Below are 5,629 nucleotides of genomic sequence, written 5' to 3'. Positions count from 1 at the left end.
CTCCATGTAGGAAGCCCAATGTGGGACTTGATCCCAGGACCGGGATCATGCCCTGAGCCAAAGCAGCCACTCAACTGCTGAGCCACCCAGGAGTTCTAGAAAGGAAGTTTCCAAAGGTGTCTTTCCTCCATCTTGTTTGTAACCTTATGGTACAGACACTGACGGTATCTGTAAACCGGAAGTGATTAGATTTGGGAAAGTTTCCTTAAAATATGCACATGAAAATCCATTCCATTATAAAGTGTATTCACAGTTGTGGAAGAGAGAATCTTGCTAAGCAAATGCAGAGGGTTTACCTCAAGGAGAAAACTGCCTTTATTTGGGAACCTACATTAATAGAGATATTTGATGACCAAGATGAGGCTTTCATGGGTGCAATGAAACAGAGAGAGATTGCTAAACTTCTCTGGACAAGAAATAAACAGAAATTTGGAGTTTTCAGAGCTGAGCAATCTAGGGAGGGGAGAGGAGGGGAAAAGGAGTGGGGGGAGGCTCGAGCCTGGGAAGAAACAATCATTGAAAATTCCTCTAAGTTGGAGACGGCAGAAATGAGATTTAATCCTTAATTGTAAATTGTTGGTGGTAGTGTGCAGTGATGTGAGCCTTGTCTGCTCTCTCCAAATTCTGTCGAGTCTCTTGCAGGCACAGTTTTGAGTCCTTGGTTGCTGAGAGACAAGGGTGAGACCAGATGGAGTGAGGAAAAGGAGAGAAATATAATAAGGAAATAAACACATGGATCAGCCTAAGCTACGGAATAATATTACTAATACTGCTGAGTCTGCCTTTGCAACATTTTACTAAAGCAAGTAGCAGATTCCCCCAAACTGAGAAACCTACTTTATTTCATTTTTATTACCCAAGTCATAAGCTTTTGCTTGTTCTTTGGAGGCTTCCTCTGTGGCAGTTAGTAGGAAGTCTTTGTATATAGGTGGTGACAATAGCCATGGCAGGGGTAATGGGATCATACTTCTTAGGCATGGGTAAGTAAAGATTCCTAATTTATCTTTAGCTTGGTCTAGTAGTGCAAAGTTAGGGGCTATTTATATTATTGAGGTAGTGCATTTCACATTTGTCCTATTTCCAAATATGCATACACAAATTTGCTAATGATATTGGAAAGGACAAGACCAAGGGCCTCTTTCCTCCAATTGCTTAAACTCCTCTCCTTTCTAAGAGTCTTTATAGGGTTAGATTGGGGTCTTAAATCCCTAACATCTCATTCTCCATAAGCAGAGTCATCTTTCAAGGCTTGATAAGAGTTTTTGTCTTAGTAATATGAATATGAGACCCCAAAGCACACTGTATATGCCAGGGTCTTGGCAGAAAAGAGATGCCACACTCAAACTGGGTAACTGAGCAGAGTTTAATAAAAGGCCAGTTTATAAAGCTATGGGCAGGGCCTAGTGAAGACTATAAAGATAGATAGTGCAACTTTTTAGGGCTGGTATCTTCCAGGGGGTCTTTGCATTCCTAGGCTGAAAGGGGCAAGGAGAGAGAGTGGCTCATGAACCTGGTGATAGAGCTGTATAGAGAGGGTCCTATGACATGTGCTGACTTTTTACAGACAGACACAGATAATCTGGGTGGCTGGCAGGGATGGATCAGAGCAAGAAAGACTCTGACCTCATACTTCTTTTGCTTTTTGCTGTCTGGCTGGTGTCTCAGGTTGGCTGAACACAGCTAGAAGCTTTGCTGTGCTCCACACAGTCTTCCAGGGAAGAGGATCTGAAAGGCAGACAGAAGAGATCAAGCTATGCATACAGTTTTCTGTATTTTGAGAGGTTCAAATATAATCCAGGTACTATGCTATGTTGTATTTGGGGAAGGCCCATGCTACTAACTTTAACTTGCTAAATGCCATTTCCTCCAAGAAGGGTTCCTCACAAAACCCAGACAGAAGGAGCTTGCTATCTTTTGAATGTGTCCTGTACTGTGTTTGTCCTACTCATTGGAGTAAATGTGAATGAAAACCTCTCTCTGTGTGTCTTGCTTATATTTGTTTCTTCCAAAATGCCTCGCATGATGACTTGCACTCAGTGTTTTCCATTAAAAGTTTTCTGTTTTTGTTATTTGAAGTGGCCAACCCCACAGGGCAGCGGGGAGAATTATTCGTGTCTCCTCGTATGACAAGTGTTTACCTCCTGTTTTCACTGTTTCTAAGTTGGTCTCCACTCTGCCTGGTTGGTAATGACAGCATTTTCAGCATGATTCATGCCACTATCTTTCCATGTAGTCTGTAAGCCACAGAGCAGCAAAAGAATCATAAACTTGAGATGGCATTGGGATGATTGTTTCTTTGTTCTGAAGTCTGTCGCTGTTTACCTGCTTCCTGCCCTAACAGTTACTCCCAGACTATCAGCATCAGTTCCTTCTTCTGGTCTAGCTCCTTTTTCCTTATTTCTCTTTACCTCTGGCTCCTTGCCTAGTTAAGCAAAGTTGCTTGCTGGCTTCTCAGCATGAAGAGTATAATTTGCTTCTGATCCTTTGCGTGTATCTTGTTCAATGTCTAGAGCACTGTGTTTTTACACAGTGGGTTATTAGAGGTTAGCGTTGCCCTGAGGTTGTGGCCAAGAATCTTAGCAGAACTGGAAAAAAAACCAAAACTACTTAGTTAAGGCATGTTTCCCTAATTTTGCATTTGTGTACTTGAATTTTGGAATCTGTAGGGAGTACTTTAGATTTTTCCTTTAAAAAGGTTTTTTTTTTTTTTTTTTATGATAGTCACAGAGAGAGAGAGAGAGGCAGAGACAGAAGCAGGCTCCATGCACCGGGAGCCCGATGTGGGATTCGATCCCGGGTCTCCAGGATCGCGCCCTGGGCCAAAGGCAAGCCAAAGGCAAGCGCCAAACCACTGCGCCACCCAGGGATCCCCCTTTAAAAAGTTTTTATCTTCCTAATGGGTTTCTTAATATGGCTATTGCATATTTTCGATCTGGATTATGCTATCAAGCATAGTATTTCTTTAATTTCTGTTTATTTATAAATTTTATAAACAGTCAAATTTTCCTTCCACATATTGGTGAGAGCATCAAAGTAGATAATTTGTTATAGGTTGAATTTGATCTCTCTGGTTCTCATCCATTTGTATTAAATCAGTCCTGTGTAATATTATCCAGATCACATTTCTCCATCTAATTAGTAAGTATATCATTAAAAACTTCAAATGACTTGCTGCAACCCAAATATAATGTTTTATGCCTGTCAACCCAAATATAACATTTTATTCCTGTCTGGCTGTGAGAAAAAGATATTAGGTTAACTTGCATGATTTATTCTTCAAAGGCTAGGCTGGCTCCTAGTCATTAACTCTTATACATGTTTACATACCCTATTAGTGATTTGTTCAAGGTTTGTTTTTGTTTTGTTTTGTTTTTTTGCCACTGGTTGAAATAAATTTTAAAAGTCTGTAGTTTTCAGAAAATATATTTGGAAAATGAAATATTTTCTTGCTCATCCTTAGTCTTCTTGCCATCTCTTTTATTCTATATATGTCTCAAATGCTGACACTTGTCCTGCATTCAACTTGCAAATCTGTTTAGAGTTCAGGGATAAAATTCATCCTGGTTAGCTCCCCCTGAACTTAAAACAATCAGAGAACAAACCAACTAATCTGATAGGAATTCTTCAACTCTCATGTCACCAATTTTGAATTTCAGTCCTTTAAAAAAAATATAGAAGGATTGAAATTGCTCCATTAGGCTCATTAGTAGACTACAGGTTAAGAAGAAAAAATGGAAACAATCTAAAGTCCACAGTGAGGGAAGAGTAGCTATAAAATAGTGCATATCCTTGCACCATATTTAAATTTACCTCTGAATTTGAAATTCTAATTATTTAAAGAATTTTTATTTACAAGGAAGAAAACATAGAAATAAATTCATTTTCAAGAAGAGTTTCTTATTAAAATCCATATTTCTTGGACATGATGTCTTTAGATTCATTGAAGAGCTAAAGGAGCTCTATAGTGATCTATTCTTTCTTTTTTTTTTAAGATTTTATTTATTTATTTTTGAGAGATAGAAGGAGAGACAGAGCCAGAGACACAGGCAGAGATAGAGCCAGAGACACAGGCAGAGGGAGAAGCAGGCTCCATGTACCGGGAGCCCGACATGGGATTCAATCCCGGGTCTCCAGGATCGCGCCCTGGGCCAAAGGCAGGCGCCAAACCGCTGCGCCACCCAGGGATCCCGTGATCTATCTTTCTCTTATCTCAGACAGGAGAAAACCCTGAGTGACGAGGAGTTCAAGTCGAAACCCCATTACCTGACATCAGTTGGCTCTGTCTGCTACAGTATAGCACGTGACTTTATGTGAGGAATTAATAAATGGACAAAAATGTAATAACAAGCAAATTATCACATTTCTGTTACATTCTTCAAAAAGGTCTGAAATAAACTTTGGAACTCTTGTACTTTTAAACATCATTAAATCATTTATTGATTGATTGATTGATCTAATTGTTTATTTAACCTTTTCATCCCTTACACCCATTTTTCCCAAACTTTACTCCCTGCCTCTGGTAACTACAAGTTTGTTTTTTATATCTGTAAACTTTTTTTTTTTTTTTTTAGATTCCATATATGTGGGATGCCTGGATGGCTTAGTGGTTGAGCATCTGCCTTCAGCTCAGGGCATGATCCCTGGGTCCTGGGATGGAGTTCTGCACTGGATTCCCCGTGAGGAGCCTTTTTCTCCCTCTGCCTGTGCCTTTGCCTCTCTCTCTGCATCTCTCATGAATAAATAAAATCTTAAAAAAAAAGAAAAAAGATTCCATACATGCATGTTTGTGGAAAAAGAGATATCCTATCCTACCATATTTGTCCTTCTCTGTCTGACTTATTTCACTTGGCATAATGCCCTCAAGGTCCATCCATGTTGTTGCAAATGGCAAGATTTCATTTCTTTCCACAGCTCAATAATATTCCACTGTATATATACCACATCTTCTTTATCCATTCATTATTGATGGGAGCTTAGGCTATTTCCATGTTTGGCTATTGTAAATAATGCTGCAGTGATCATAGAAGGTGCAAATATCTTTTTGAGTTAGTGGTTTTGTTTTTTTTTTTTTCTTACTTTGGATAAATACCCAGAAGTGGAATTTCTAGATAATATGGTAGTTCTATTTTTATTTTTTCAGGGAAGCTTCATACTGTTTTTCACAGCGGCTATATCAATTTACATTCCCATCGACAGTGCACAAGGGCTTCCTTTTCTCCACATCCTTGCCAACATTTGTTATTTCTTGTCTTTTTTATAATACTCAATCTGACAGGTATGAATTGATATCTCATAATGGTTTTAATTTGCACTCGTATGATGATTAATGATATTAAGCATACTTTCATGTAGTTGTTGGCTATCTTTTTCTTCTTTGAGAATATATCTATGCAGACCTGCCCATTTTAAATCTGAATTTTTTTTTTTTTGCTATTGAGTTGTATGACTTTTTTTAAATCCATTTTGAATAATAACCTGTCATCAGATATATGATCTGCAAATATTTTCTCCCATTTGGTAGGTCATCTTATTTTGTTGATGGTTTTCTTTGGTGTGTAGAAGATTTTTAGTTTGATGTAGCCCCCCTCCCCAGCTTATTTTTGTTTTCCTTATTTTTGCTTTTGGTGCC

This window comes from Vulpes vulpes, chromosome 4 (assembly GCF_048418805.1).
Source record: "Vulpes vulpes isolate BD-2025 chromosome 4, VulVul3, whole genome shotgun sequence".
Classification (NCBI taxonomy): Eukaryota; Metazoa; Chordata; class Mammalia; order Carnivora; family Canidae; genus Vulpes; species Vulpes vulpes.
The sequence above is the reverse complement of the archived record's forward strand: the minus strand, read 5'-3'. Positions refer to the sequence as shown.